This window comes from Choloepus didactylus, chromosome 2, assembly GCF_015220235.1.
Source record: "Choloepus didactylus isolate mChoDid1 chromosome 2, mChoDid1.pri, whole genome shotgun sequence".
Lineage (NCBI taxonomy): Eukaryota > Metazoa > Chordata > Mammalia > Pilosa > Megalonychidae > Choloepus > Choloepus didactylus.
Genome location: NC_051308.1, coordinates 158,805,604 through 158,822,682, shown reverse-complemented (window position 1 = coordinate 158,822,682; position 17,079 = coordinate 158,805,604).

The following is a 17,079-nucleotide window of genomic DNA, read 5'->3' as shown; positions in this document are numbered from 1 at the left end:
AATGCCTGTCTACAGGAAGAAAGCATCACCTTGATAATACCTTAATTTGGGCTTTTTCCTAGCTTCAAAACCATGAGCTAATAAATTCCCATATGTTATTGCATGGTATTTTCATAAGGAGCTAAGGAAACTAAAGCACCTTGTTTTTTGAAAACTTCCTCAATTCTTCTTTCCATGTGAAAGTAGCCCATTTTCTTGAGCCATAAATCAGGAATCCATAAGACTCAGGACTGATACAAATGACAGGAAAACCAAATCAAATTGGCTTGAGCAAAAAAGAAGGAATTTATTAGATTAAGGAAAGTTTATGGGTAGAATAAAAAGTTTATGGGTAGAAGTTTAGGACCTGAGACTAATAATTTCAGTAATTCTCGGTATCTTTCTCTATTTCTCTGTTCTTCTTTTCTCTAAATTGGCTTCTGTTCTAGTTTGCTAATGCTGCCGGGATGCAAAACACCAGAAATGGATTGGCGTGTATAAAGGGGGTTTATTTGGTTACACAGTTACAGTCTTAAGGCCATAAAGTGTCCAAGGTAACACATGAGCAATCAGGTACCTTCACTGGAGGATGGCCAGTGGTGTCCGGAAAACCTCTGTTAGCTGGAAGTCATGTGGCTGGTGTCTGCTCCAAAATTCTGGTTTCAAAATGGCTTTCCCCCAGGACGTTCCTCTTTAGGCTGCAGTTCCTCAAAAATGTCTCTCAGTTGCTCTTGAGGCGTTTGTCCTCTCTTAACTTCTCTGGAGCAAGAGTCTGCTTTCAACGGCCATCTTCAAACTGTCTCTCATCTGCAGCTCCTGTGCTTTCTTGAAAGTGTCCCTCTTGGCTGTAGCAAGCTCACTCCTGTCTGATCTTATATAGTGCCCCAGTAATTTAATTCAGACCCACCCTGAATGGGCAGGCCAACACCTCCATGGAAATTATCCAATCAGAATCATCACCCAGAGTTGGGCGGGGCACATCTCCATGGAAACACTCAAAGAATCACAATCTAATTAACACTGATAGGTCTGCCCACACAAGATTACATCAAAGATAATGACGTTTGGGGGGACATAATACATTCAAACTGGCACAACTTCATTCACAGACAGGTTTTCCCCTTATAATGGAAGGATGGCTGCCAACAGCTGCAAACCTCCTAGCATCTCCAGAGCCACCCCTAATTTGCAGGGCCCAGGGCAAGGGTACAAATGGAAGTCCACACACCTGATGTGTAAATATTTTAAAATTATAAACCAAGCCAGTGATCTGTCCTCTACCTTCAAGAATATACTTTATAATGATAAAATTTTAAAAAAATATAAAGCTATTTTTATGACTGAAAAATCAGCAAACCATTAAGAGGATTGAATTTACTTTTTTTACCTATTCCATAAAACGTATTCTTCGTCATTACAGAAATAAAGGATATCTAAGAAAAAAAAAAGGTCCTAAAGAAAACATCATACTCAATACGGATATATTACCAGCATTTCCCTTAACATCAAAAATAAGAAAGGGTGCTTGTTGTTATCACTTCTATTCAATATTGCACTGGAGGTCTTGACCCAAGAACTAATACAGGTGAAAGAAGAAAAAGGTATAAAATTTGAAAAGAAAGAAAACTGTCATTATTTACAAATATTAAGAATATCTACATAGAAAATCCTAAAAAGATCTCTAAGAAATTACTAGAAATATTAAGAGTTTAGCAAGTTTGCTGGATATAAAGGCAATTTAAAGTGATCAATTATACTACAAACAAATGAAATTAATTTTGAAAAGATATTTTTTACAATAGCAACTAAATATATAGAGAATTTAGGAATAAATATGGCAAAAGATATATTTCTATCTATGCAAGAACTATATGGAGAAAATCCCCAAAATTATTAAAAGACTTTAAAGAAGACCTAAGTACTTGAAAAAAATATGCAATGTCTATGGTTCCTAAAGATGTCAGTGTTTTCCAAATTGATGTATTGATTTAAAGCAATTCCGATCAAAATCCCAACAGGGCTTTTCGAGGAACTTAGCATTTTCTAAGTTTACATGGAACATCTAAAACAAAACCCACCCAAAGGGCCAAAATTAAAAAGGTTGATAATATCAGATTTAGGCAAGGATGTGGAACAATCAGAATTCAAACACTGCTGGTGGGACTGTAAATTGGAACAACCACTTCGGAAAACAAGTTAGCATTATCTTGTAAATTTGAAGATTCACACACCCTGGACTCAGCCATTTCACTTCCAGACTACAGACCCTCTTGCACAGTTATCTTGGAAGGCATGTACAATTTATTCATATTATTGAGGAGATATCTGGATGGCACAGCAAGCTCATTTCCTCCCTTTTCATTAGCTTGGCAGAGAGCTGGTTCATGAGGTCTGCCTTAACTATTACCAGACAATGAGCTCCAGAGGCTCCCCCTTTCTATAAAAAAAAAAAAAGCCCTTCTGGGACCAGGGAGTGTCCATGGTTACGTAGCCGCATAATGCCTGGCTCTCTGTTCCTAAGTACATGAACATGAGGGGTGGAAGTTACCTTTTTACAAGAGCTTTGACCATGCTGCATGCGGCATGCAGACCATCTATGTTCAACCCTAACTGTTGTATAATGAGAGTTCGGGGGAATGTGTATGCTCCACTGCATTTCTAATTGTAATTCCCCCCCTTAATAAATCCTATTTTCTATCCGCACTATTTGGTGCTAGGGGTTGCTTGGGAAGTCAGGGACACACCTAGCAGCCATCAACCAGCCCTTGCCTATCTGGCTTCCTTTTGTACTGTCTTAATATGTTTCCTTTTCAGCCTGGGCGTGATGTTAGGTCTAATGAAAATGCCTAATCATACCTTAAACCTAGACACTTGGAACAAGCAGCCACAGAGGCTTATTAGGGTGGGAGCTCTCAGCGGCAGGGCCCCGTCCACCTGGGGTTGTAAAAATACTCAACACACAAACATCACAGGGTCTCTTCTCTCCTTCACAAAGTGGGGCATGCAGAGATACCATCCACGGACCCAACCTGAGCAGTTGACCTTTCCGGGAGACTGGCCATGATAGGATCTCTTCCCTTGCTCTCTTGAACCCCTTGTGCTGTGTTTAAGTAATAAATGGTCATTGCTGAAAGTTTCTGTTGTGCCTGAACCTGTGTTCCCTTGACACACCATATAGCAAATCACTCCACAGAGGTATACCTCCTTTTGCATGACAGCACCATTGTTTGTAATACCAAAAAGTAAAATAAAATGGAAGCCACTCAAATACCAATCAGCAACAACACATAAATAAACTGTGATATATTCATACAATGGAATCCTATATAGTAATGAAAAAGAAATAGACTAAAGCTATTGGTCTATTGGTATGAATGAATCTCAGAAACTTAACATTAACTGAAAAAACAAGTTGTTGAAGACTATAAATATAGATATGGGTAAAACCATGAAAGAAAACAAGGGGATAAGAGACATAAAATTCAAGTTAGAGGTTTCTTGAGGTAGAAGTCACAGCATTAGGTGGAGGGCAGAAGCACATAAGAGAACTTAAAGTTGTTGGTAGTATTCATTTTTATTAAGTTGGCTGTTTCATTTATGGCATTTGCTCTATTATTATCCTTCATAACTTACTAAAAATTTCATGTTTTGACTATGAAAAAAAGAGATGTGACAGTTTTTCCCCCAGCTGGCGAAGACAGGCAGGGCTCCTAGAATCCTTGTGATTTTCTTGGGCAGAGAGAATTTTCTGTAAACCCAAAGTGTTGGTGAAGAGGAAGGGAAGCCCCTCTGGCATGTAAAGAGCTTTCCACTGTGCCTTATCCTATTATCAGAGTCCATGTTATTCCAGTGAGCACAGGAAGACAAGGAGCAGGTGGGGGAAATGTTGCTCCCAACAAGTAGTTTCAAACAGCCTTGTTATATTGAGGACTTGAACATAAGATAAAAAATTGTTCTTATAAGCAGAGGGCCAGATTTGGGAATAGAAAGATTGAGAATCTACGGAGTCCCAAAGAATCAAACAAAAGATCAGAACTAATCACAAGGGGGCAAGAGTAACATGTTTTTCTGGAATTATTTGCAATTCCCAAATGTGCTTTGCTCTTTCATGCCTCTGAGCCTCCATACATGTTGTTTCCTCTACCTCACATACCTTTCCCCACTTCCTTTGCTTTGCTCACTCTTAGTCCACTTGGTGTGTGGGCTTTGGAAGTACTGACAACACGAATACTTTCAGATCTCGGTTCCCTCATAAGCAAAACTGAAATGCTATTTCTGTATAGAGGTATTGTGGTGATTGTATAAGAAAATAAATAGTGCTCAACATAAATAAGTACTTAATAATTGGTGCTGATGATGATGACAATGATTATTCATCACTTAACTCAAGTCCCTTGCTCTGAGACATGTACAGATCTCCCAAGCAGAATTAGGTAGAATTCTCTTTTCCTCATTCCTCTTTGTACTTATCCCTATGATAGTACTTACTACACTATATTGTGATTGTCTGATTACACTAATCAGACAAGAATTTTTAAGGACATATTTAATCTGTTAACAGTAACAGATATTGTTCTAAGTGCTGACAGTCAACCAGACAGCCAAGGAGCCTGTCCCTATGGAGTTTACAGTCTAGTAAACAAATACAGAAATAGAGTTTTCAGACAGTGATTAGTAAATCATGGGATTTGAGGGAGAGATGACTAATCTAGAAAAGATGACTAACATTTGAGCTGAAACCTAAATAATGAGAAGAAGCTAGTCATGCAAAGAGGCATAGAGAACAGGGAACACAAAGTCTCTGAGATAGCAATGAGCTTGGCTTGTACTAAAAGCATGTGACTAAAGAATATTGAGCAAGAGATAGAATGCAGAAGATGAAGGCAGGGACCAATTCATGCAGAAAGGGTCCTATTTAAAAATGGGTTCACATCCACAGTAACTTGATTAAGATTAACACCATGCCCTTGGTTGGGATACATGATTCAATATACTACACCTTTGAAAGGTTTTTAGCAGTGAAGTGGTTTGATCTGATTTATGTTTTTAAAAGGTCATTCTGACTGGTGTATGGAAGATGGATTGTAGAGGATTGTAGATGTTACTGGAATCCAGGCACAAGACTGATACTTAGTTGGACTGTACTAGTCCTGCTGTCTGGGTTCTTTATGGCCAGCATGTGTTAACTGGATGCAGTTTCTAATTGGTTGATGCCCATAATGCACTATCAGTTGTTAAATATTTTGATTATTCCCCACTATCCTAGTGTGCCAGTTTGAATGTATTATGTCCCACAAAACACCATTATCTTTGATGCCATCTTGTGTGGGCAGACGTACTAGTGTTGACTGGATTGTAATTCTTTGAATGTTTCATGGAGATGCGACCCACCCAACTGTAGGTGATAACTCTGATTAGATAATTTCCATGGACGTGTGGCCCCGCCCATTCAGCATGGGCCTTGATTAGTTGACTAGAGCCTTATATAAGCTCAGACAGAAGGAGCTCACAGCTATAGCTGAGACAGACATTTTGAAGACGGCTGTTGGAAGCTGATGCAGACATTTTGGAGAAGGCCATTTTGAAACACATCCTGGGAGCAAGCAGATGCCACCCACATGCCTTTGGTGGCTCAAACTAGGGAGACTGCCATAAGAATGTGGAAACAAAAGCTGATAGAGGATATATTTTGCAGGTAAAACTGGAAAGACTTGCTGATGTAGTAGGTGTAGTAGGTGTTGAAGAAAAGAGAAGCAGCAAGGGTGACACCTACTTTGTCTGTCTTCTCCACTGGTCCACACACTCCTGGAGAGCACAAGTGATCTCTGGTGCACTGTTATCCCTGGCACATACCATTTGATCTGAAATAAAGAGGATCAGAACATTTCTGATGAATGGAATTGATACATGAGGACACGGGTCCAGAGTGTAGGGGCATCAGCGTGGTCTAAAGGTGAGCACTGTAAGGTAAGAAAAGACAAAGAAGAATTAAGCCCTTTTCCTGTGGTCTAAATGGGATCAAGATCTCAGATGATGTTCTACTTTGCTAATGCTGCCAGAATGCAAAACAACAGAGATGGACTGGCTTTTATAAAAGGGGGTTTATTTGGTTATTCAGTTACAGTCTTAAGGCCATAAAGTGTCCAAGGTAAGGCATCAACAATCAGGTACCTTCACTGGAGGATGGCCGATGGCATCCGGAAAACCTCTGTTAGCTGGGAAGGCACGTGGCCAGTGTCTATTCCAAGTTCTGGTTTCAAAATGGCTTTCTCCCGGGACGTTCTTCTCTAGGCCTCAGCTCCTCAAAAATGTCACTCTTAATTGCCCTTGGGGAGTTTGTCCTCTCTTAGCTTCTCTGGAGCAAAAGTCTGCTTTACAAAGGCCATCTCCAAAGTGTCTCTGTAAGCTGAAGCTCCTCTCTCAGTTCCAGTGCATTCTTCAAAGTGTCCCTCTTGGCTGTAGCAAGCTGGCTCCTTCTGTCTGAGCTTATATACTGCTCCAGTAATCAAGGCCCACGCTGAATGGGTGGGGCCACACCTCCATGGAAATTATCTCATCAGAGTTATCACCTACAGTTGGGTGGGGCACATCTCCATGGAAACACTGAAAGAATTCCAGTCTAATCAGCACTAAAATGTCTGCCCCACAAGATTTCATCAAGGAATATGGCTTTTTCTGGGGGACATAATACATTCAAACCGGCACAGATGATCATCTCAGTAGAAGTGGAGCAGAAAGTAGAGTTTTACTGAGGAAAAGCTTAAGAAAGAAAAGGGCTAGGACCTTAAACAGCAGGTGTGAGAGATTCAGCCCCTGGGACAGGGTTGGGCAGTCCAACTCCTGAGGAACTAGTCAGAAAATTAATTTTAGGAAGAATGGCCTAAGGAGTGGAAAAGAGCCCTAGGAATGCTAACACAGCAGGTCAGAGTGAAAACAGTAGTGACACTGAATCTGGATCCTGGGTAACAGAGTAGCAATCCAGGCTGCATTCTATGCCTAAGGGCTAATAACATCAGGATCTTCTTAGGCCTCCTGCTTTGGGTGAGGATTGGTTCCGCTGCCAAAGATGGAATTGAGCCAAAAAATAAATTAATTAATTTAAAAATGAGAGTTAAGGAATCCCAGCTGCCTGGATTAGAGGGTCAGGGAGTGAGGAGAACCAGACAGCTTTTTTTACTTATCAGTTATCTGCTTCTCCCAGGAGCCCTGACAGTGATGTACATCCACTTTGCTTTGTGCAGGCCAAGCCCAGTGCAGTGGTTGGCATATAGTAGGTGATTAATAAGTGTTCAACTGCTTGTAAATTTAAAGAACTCACCTTTTCTTTTTAAAATTCAAACTTTATTATAGAGTTCGACACACTTAGGGCATTCTTTTCCAAATCTCCTACAGGGTGCTGAAAAACCATAAATGAGAAGGGACAATATTATTTTCACCTTGCCTAATATCCAGTTAAATGTTTTGATTTCCTGTTCAAAAAAAATGAAACTAAATTTAAGGACAGCGGTCCAGTGTCTAAACTTATGGCTGGTAGCTTAGTGTAGCCACTATATTTGACCACAGGAACATGATGTATGAGCATCAACTGTCTCACCCACTTCCCTGTGATCTAGATTATTCCATTCATAGACACCAGGGAGTCCTAGAAAGAAGGAACAGAACATTTTGAAAGTTATCTTGTATCTTTAGGGACTCCTGTGTTTAAACATCAGCAGGAATAAAAACTCTCTGCCTGGGTTGTAAAGGAAATTGAGAGTCACAGATCTCATAAAATACTAATGACTAAAATATTAATTATAGTATGAGTTTAAATTCACTTTAAACCCACTAAACACCAATAAAATTTTAAACTAGGTGAATTACCCTCCCAGACCAAAATATTATGAACCCAATCATCTTACTCCACTTCTCTCTGGAGAAGATAATACTTCAGCTAACTAGGAACAAGCTACTTTTAGTAGCTTTGGAAAGCTTAATTTGATATATTTTTTTCTGATGGTGTCTTGGTTTGCTAAAGCTGACAAAATGTAATATACCAGAAAAATGGGTTGGCTTTTACAATGGGGATTTATTAATTTACAAGCTTATAGTTCTTTGGTTGTGAAAAATGTCCAAATTAAGGCATCAACAGGACAGTACCTTCTCTGAAGACCGGCTGCTGGTAAGCTTGGGCTCTAGGACATGGAGATTTCTGCTGGTCCTTCTCTTCCTGGTTTCATTGCTTCCAGCTTCTGGCTTCAGTGGCTTCCTCTTTGCTTCTCTGTGGCTTTTTCTGTGAGCTTCTCTTAATTTCATCTCTATGTATTTTATCCTTTTACAAAGGACTCCAGTAAGAGGATTAAGACCCACCTTGAATGAGGTGGGTCACATCTAAATTGAAATAACCTAATCAAAAGGTTTGTGGGCTACAATAGGTCTATACCCATGGGAATGGATTAAATTTAAGAACATGATTTTCTGGGGTACATAACAGCTTCAAACTACCACAGATAGGAAACTAGGTTTTCCCCTCCTCATCTTGAAGTCCCCTTTATGGTTTTTGGTATCACCATCCTTTCAATCTCCCAAGCTCAAAACTTTGAGAGGTTTGTATTTGTTTGTGGTGTTTTTGTTTTGCTTTGTTTTTAACTTTTTCTTCTTTATCATCTGCTACCATGTTAATTCAAATCCTTGCTCTTAGATCATAGGAATGGCCACGTAAGGTTGGAATGTGTCTCATTCCTATTTTACATATAACAAAGCTAAAGCTCGTGCGTGAGATGTAAGTTACCGTAGGTGGTAAATTTCGGCCTCAACCCTGGCCCTCTGACCCCCGAAGTCTGAGAATGCTCTTGCAACCACACCAACTTTCCAGCTGCAGCTCCATTCCAGTCTCTTGCCCCCTTAAATCCACCCAGACTAACCTTTCTTGTATCCTGCAGCGATTTGTTATTTTCTTGCTTCCAGAGCCAGCAGGAACTCCAAATTCCTCTGTCTGACTTTCAAATTTCTCCATGATCTGGCCTCCCAAACTGTTTGCCCTTCCTTCCAGCCAGGTGACCACCATTTGTCCTGCCTTTGTGCCTCTGCTTTCGAGGCTCCCTTTTCGTTAAGCTTCTGGTTCCACTCTAGTTCCAGTCATTTTCGCTTTCTCTTTTCCCATGCTTCGCTAGGCAACACCACATGACTTAGGAGGCTTAACTGACTAATTGCTTCATGTGTGTCAGTCTTAGCTCCCCCAGTGATTCTCAAGGTGTTCTCCAACCTGCAGTATCAACATCAGCATCATCTGCGAACTTGTTTGAAATGCACATCCTCAGGCCCCAAACCAAATATACTAAATGAGGAATGCTCTTAATCATGCCTTGGAATCACCTGAAGAGTAGTTAAAACACAGACTCCTGCATCCCACCCTTAGATTCTCTGATTTAGTAGGTCCCAGGTGGAGCCAGAAAATGTGCCTGTCTAAAAGGTTCCCAGGTGATGCTGATATGCAGGTCTAGGAACCACATTTTTGAGAACCACAACTGGAGAGCTTAGTACAGTACTTGCCTCTGCAGATATTTTTCATTGGAACTTGAATGTTTATGTGGTTTTCCATCTAAAATCCACTTTCGTTATCAAGGATTGATCACAGCTTGGATCAGGGTTGAATCTAGGTGGCATTTCCATGTATTGAAATTCTTTGGAGGGCTGGTTGAAATAAGCATCGTAATGCAGGTATCAGCCTGGGAACAGAGAGGTTAAAAGTGGAGTAGCTGGCAAGTTTTTCCATCATTAAAAAGTGTATCAGAGGCGGGGCAAGATGGCAGACTGGTGAGCTGTAAGTTTTAGTTACTCCTCCAGGAAAGTAGGTAAAAAGCCAGGAGCTGCGTGGACTGGACACCACAGAGCAATCTGTCTTTGGGCATACTTCATACAACACTCATGAAAACGTGGAACTGCTGAGATCAGTGAAATCTGTAAGTTTTTGCGGCCAGGGGACCCGCGCCCCTCCCTGCCAGGCTCAGTCCCGGGGGAGGAGGGGCTGTCAGCTCCGGGAAGGAGAAGGGAGAACTGCAGTGGCTGCTCTTATCGGAAACTCATTCTACTGATTCAAACTCCAACCATAGATAGACTGAGACCAGACACCAGAGACTCTGAGAGCAGCCAGCCCAGCACAGAGGAGACAGGCATAGAAAAAAAACAACACGAAAAACTCCAAAATAAAAGCAGAGGATTTTTGGAGTTCTGGTGAACACAGAAAGGGGAAGGGCGGAGATCAGGCCTTGAGGCGCATATGCAAATCCCGAAGCAAAGCTGATCTCTCTGCCCTGTGGCCCTTTCCTTAATGGCCCTGGTTGCTTTGTCTATTAGCATTTCAATAACCCATTAGATCTCTGAGGAGGGCCGTTTTTTTTTTTTTTTTTTTTTTTTTAAATCCTTTTTTCTTTTTCTAAAACAATTACTCTAAGAAGCCCAATACAGAAAGCTTCAAAGAATTGCAATTTGGGCACATCAAGTCAAGAGCAGAACTAAGAGAGCTCTGAGACAAAAGGCAATAATCCAGTGGCTGAGAAAATTCACTGAACAACACAACGTCCCAAGAAAAGGGGGGTGTCCGCTCACAGCCACCATCCTGGTGGACAGGAAACACTCCTGCCCATCGCCAGCCCCATAGCCCAGAGCTGCCCCAGACAACCCAGTGTGACGGAAGTGCTTCAAATAACAGGCACACACCACAAAACTGGGCGTGGACATTAGCCTTCCCTGCAACCTCAGCTGAATGTCCCAGAGCTGGGAAGGTGGAGCAGTGTGAATTAACAAAGCCCCATTCAGCCATCATTTGAGCAGACTGGGAGCCTCCCTACACAGCCCAGCAGCCCAGAACTGCACTGGGGGGACGGCACTCACCTGTGACATAGCACAGTCATCCCTCAACAGAGGACCCGGGGTGCACAGCCTGGAAGAGGGGCCCACTTGCAAGTCTCAGGAGCCATACGCCAATACCAAAGACTTGTGGGTCAGTGGCAGAGACAAACTGTGGCAGGACTGAACTGAAGGATTAGACTATTGCAGCAGCGTTAAAACTCTAGGATCATCAGGGAGATTTGATTGTTAGGGCCACCCCCCCCTCCCCGACTGCCCAGAAACACCCCCCACATACAGGGCAGGCAACACCAACTACACACGCAAGCTTGGTACACCAATTGGGCCCCACAAGACTCACTCCCCCACTCACCAAAAAGGCTAAGCAGGGGAGAACTGGCTTGTGGAGAACAGGTGGCTCGTGGACGCCACCTGCTGGTTAGTTAGAGAAAGTGTACTCCACGAAGCTGTAGATCTGATAAATTAGAGATAAGGACTTCAATAGGTCTACAAACCCTAAAAGAACCCTATCAAGTTCAGCAAATGCCACGAGGCCAAAAACAACAGAAAATTATAAAGCATATGAAAAAACCAGACGATATGGATAACCCAAGCCCAAGCACCCAAATCAAAAGACCAGAAGAGACACAGCACCTAGAGCAGCTACTCAAAGAACTAAAGATGAACAATGAGACCATAGTACGGGATATGAAGGAAATCAAGAAGACCTTAGAAGAGCATAAAGAAGACATTGCAAGACTAAATAAAAAAATGGATGATCTTATGGAAATTAAAGAAACTGTTGACCAAATTAAAAAGATTCTGGACACTCATAGTACAAGACTAGAGGAAGTTGAACAACGAATCAGTGACCTGGAAGATGACAGAATGGAAAATGAAAGCATAAAAGAAAGAATGGGGAAAAAAATTGAAAAACTTGAAATGGACCTCAGGGATATGATAGATAATATGAAACGTCCGAATATAAGACTCATTGGTGTCCCAGAAGGGGAAGAAAAGGGTAAAGGTCTAGGAAGAGTATTCAAAGAAATTGTTGGGGAAAACTTCCCAAATCTTCTAAACAACATAAATACACAAATCATAAATGCTCAGCGAACCCCAAATAGAATAAATCCAAAAAAACCCACTCCGAGACATATACTGATCACACTGTCAAACATAGAAGAGAAGGAGCAAGTTCTGAAAGCAGCAAGAGAAAAGCAATTCACCACATACAAAGGAAACAGCATAAGACTAAGTAGTGACTACTCAGCAGCCACCATGGAGGCAAGAAGGCAGTGGCACGATATATTTAAAATTCTGAGTGAGAGGAATTTCCAGCCAAGAATACTTTATCCAGCAAAGCTCTCCTTCAAATTTGAGGGAGAGCTTAAATTTTTCACAGACAAAGAAATGCTGAGAGAATTTGCTAACAAGAGACCTGCCCTACTGGAGATACTAAAGGGAGCCCTACAGACAGAGAAACAAAGACAGGACAGAGAGACTTGGAGAAAGGTTCAGTACTAAAGAGATTCGGTATGGGTACAATAAAGGATATTAATAGAGAGAGGGAAAAATATGGCAAACATAAACCAAAGGATAAGATGGCCGATTCAAGAAATGCCTTCACGGTTTTAACGTTGAATGTAAATGGATTAAACTCCCCAATTAAAAGATATAGATTCGCAGAATGGATCAAAAAAAATGAACCATCAATATGTTGCATACAAGAGACTCATCTTAGACACAGGGACACAAAGAAACTGAAAGTGAAAGGATGGAAAAAATATTTCATGCAAGCTACAGCCAAAAGAAAGCAGGTGTAGCAATATTAATCTCAGATAAAATAGACTTCAAATGCAGGGATGTTTTGAGAGACAAAGAAGGACACTACGTACTAATAAAAGGGGCAATTCAGCAAGAAGAAATAACAATCGTAAATGTCTATGCACCCAATCAAGGTGCCACAAAATACATGAGAGAAACACTGGCAAAACTAAAGGAAGCAATTGATGTTTCCACAATAATTGTGGGAGACTTCAACACATCACTCTCTCCTATAGATAGATCAACCAGACAGAAGACCAATAAGGAAATTGAAAACCTAAACAATCTGATAAATGAATTAGATTTAACAGACATATACAGGACATTACATCCCAAATCACCAGGATACACATACTTTTCTAGTGCTCACGGAACTTTCTCCAGAATAGATCATATGCTGGGACATAAAACAAGCCTCAATAAATTTAAAAAGATTGAAATTATTCAAAGCACATTGTCTGACCACAATGGAATACAATTAGAAGTCAATAACCATCAGAGACTTAGAAAATTCACAAATACCTGGAGGTTAAAGAACACACTCCTAAACAATCATTGGGTTAAAGAAGAAATAGCAAGAGAAATTGCTAAATATATAGAGACGAATGAAAATGAGAACACAACATACCAAAACCTATGGGATGCAGCAAAAGCAGTGCTAAGGGGGAAATTTATAGTACTAAACGCATATATTAAAAAGGAAGAAAGAGCCAAAATCAAAGAACTAATGGATCAACTGAAGAAGCTAGAAAATGAACAGCAAACCAATCCTAAACCAAGTACAAGAAAAGAAATAACAAGGATTCAAGCAGAAATAAATGACATAGAGAACAAAAAAACAATAGAGAGGATAAATATCACCAAAAGTTGGTTCTTTGAGAAGATCAACAAGATTGACAAGCCCCTAGCTAGACTGACAAAATCAAAAAGAGAGAAGACCCATATAAACAAAATAATGAATGAAAAAGGTGACATAACTGCAGATCCTGAAGAAATTAAAAAAATTATAAGAGGATATTATGAACAACTGTATGGCAACAAACTGGATAATGTAGAAGAAATGGACAATTTCCTGGAAACATATGAACAACCTAGACTGACCAGAGAAGAAATAGAAGACCTCAACCAACCCATCACAAGCACAGAGATCCAATCAGTCATCAAAAATCTTCCCACAAATAAATGCCCAGGGCCAGATGGCTTCACAGGGGAATTCTACCAAACTTTCCAGAAAGAACTGACACCAATCTTACTCAAACTCTTTCAAAACATTGAAAAAAATGGAACACTACCTAACTCATTTTATGAAGCTAACATCAATCTAATACCAAAACCAGGCAAAGATGCTACAAAAAAGGAAAACTACCGGCCAATCTCCCTAATGAATATAGATGCAAAAATCCTCAACAAAATACTTGCAAATCGAATCCAAAGACACATTAAAAAAATCATACACCATGACGAAGTGGGGTTCATCCCAGGTATGCAAGGATGGTTCAACATAAGAAAATCAATCAATGTATTACAACACATTAAAAACTCGAAAGGGAAAAATCAATTGATCATCTCAATAGATGCTGAAAAAGCATTTGACAAAATCCAACATCCCTTTTTGATAAAAACACTTCAAAAGGTAGGAATTGAAGGAAACTTCCTCAACATGATAAAGAGCATATATGAAAAACCCACAGCCAGCATAGTACTCAATGGTGAGAGACTGAAAGCCTTCCCTCTAAGATCAGGAACAAGACAAGGATGCCCGCTGTCACCACTGTTATTCAACATTGTGCTGGAAGTGCTAGCCAGGGCAATCCGGCAAGACAAAGAAATAAAAGGCATCCAAATTGGAAAAGAAGAAGTAAAACTGTCATTGTTTGCAGATGATATGATCTTATATCTAGAAAACCCTGAGAAATCAACGATACACCTACTAGAGCTAATAAACAAATTTAGCAAAGTAGCGGGATACAAGATTAATGCACATAAGTCAGTAATGTTTCTATATGCTAGAAATGAACAAACTGAAGAGACACTCAAGAAAAAGATACCATTTTCAATAGCAACTAAAAAAATCAAGTACCTAGGAATCAACTTAACCAAAGATGTAAAAGACCTATACAAAGAAAACTACATAACTCTACTAAAAGAAATAGAAGGGGACCTTAAAAGATGGAAAAATATTCCATGTTCATGGATAGGAAGGCTAAATGTCATTAAGATGTCAATTCTACCCAAACTCATCTACAGATTCAATGCAATCCCAATCAAAATTCCAACAACCTACTTTGCAGACTTGGAAAAGCTAGTTATCAAATTTATTTGGAAAGGGAAGATGCCTCGAATTGCTAAAGACACTCTAAAAAAGAAAAACGAAGTGGGAGGACTTACACTCCCTGACTTTGAAGCTTATTATAAAGCCACAGTTGCCAAAACAGCATGGTACTGGCACAAAGATAGACATATAGATCAATGGAATCGAATTGAGAATTCAGAGATAGACCCTCAGATCTATGGCCGACTGATCTTTGATAAGGCCCCCAAAGTCACCGAACTGAGCCATAATGGTCTTTTCAACAAATGGGGCTGGGAGAGTTGGATATCCATATCCAAAAGAATGAAAGAGGACCCCTACCTCACCCCCTACACAAAAATTAACTCAAAATGGACCAAAGATCTCAATATAAAAGAAAGTACCATAAAACTCCTAGAAGATAATGTAGGAAAACATCTTCAAGACCTTGTATTAGGAGGCCACTTCCTAGACTTTACACCCAAAGCACAAGCAACAAAAGAGAAAATAGATAAATGGGAACTCCTCAAGCTTAGAAGTTTCTGCACCTCAAAGGAATTTCTCAAAAAGGTAAAGAGGCAGCCAACTCAATGGGAAAAAATTTTTGGAAACCATGTATCTGACAAAAGACTGATATCTTGCATATACAAAGAAATCCTACAACTCAATGACAATAGTACAGACAGCCCAATTATAAAATGGGCAAAAGATATGAAAAGACAGTTCTCTGAAGAGGAAATACAAATGGCCAAGAAACACATGAAAACATGTTCAGCTTCACTAGCTATTAGAGAGATGCAAATTAAGACCACAATGAGATACCATCTAACACCGGTTAGAATGGCTGCCATTAAACAAACAGGAAACTACAAATGCTGGAGGGGATGTGGAGAAATTGGAACTCTTATTCATTGTTGGTGGGACTGTATAATGGTTCAGCCACTCTGGAAGTCAGTCTGGCGGTTCCTTAGAAAACTAGATATAGAGCTACCATTTGATCCAGCGATTGCACTTCTCGGTATATACCCGGAAGATCGGAAAGCAGTGACACGAACAGATCTCTGCACGCCAATGTTCATAGCAGCATTATTCACAATTGCCAAGAGATGGAAACAACCCAAATGTCCTTCAACAGATGAGTGGATAAATAAAATGTGGTATATACACACGATGGAATACTACGCGGCAGTAAGAAGGAACGATCTCGTGAAACATATGACAACATGGATGAACCTTGAAGACATAATGCTGAGCGAAATAAGCCAGGCACAAAAAGAGAAATATTATATGCTACCACTAATGTGAACTTTGAAAAATGTAAAACAAATGGTTTATAATGTAGAATGTAGGGGAACTAGCAGTAGAGAGCAATTAAGGAAGGGGGAACAATAATCCAAGAAGAACAGATAAGCTTTTTAACGTTCTGGGGATGCCCAGAAATGACTATGGTCTGTTAATTTCTGATGGATGTAGTAGGAACAAGTTCACTGAAATGTTGCTATATTATGTAACTTTCTTGGGGTAAAGTAGGAACATGTTGGAAGTTAAGCAGTTATCTTAGGTTAGTTGTCTTTTTCTTACTCCCTTGTTATGGTCTCTTTGAAATGTTCTTTTATTGTATGTTTGTTTTCTTTTTAACTTTTTTCATACAGTTGATTTAAAAAAGAAGGGAAAGTTAAAAAAAAAAAAAAAAGAAAAAAGACAAACAAGGAAAAAAAAAAAAAAGATGTAGTGCCCCCTTGAGGAGCCTGTGGAGAATGCAGGGGTATTCGCCTACCCCACCTCCATGGTTGCTAACATGACCACAGACATAGGGGACTGGTGGTTTGATGGGTTGAGCCCTCTACCATAAGTTTTACCCTTGGGAAGACGGTTGCTGCAAAGGAGAGGCTAGGCCTCCCTGTATTTGTGCCTAAGAGTCTCCTCCTGAATGCCTCTTTGTTGCTCAGATGTGGCCCTCTCTCTCTGGCTAAGCCAACTTGAAAGGTGAAATCACTGCCCTCCCCCCTACGTGGGATCAGACACCCAGGGAAGTGAATCTCCCTGGCAACGTGGAATATGACTCCCGGGGAGGAATGTAGACCCGGCATCGTGGGATGGAGAACATCTTCTTGACCAAAAGGGGGATGTGAAAGGAAATGAAATAAGCTTCAGTG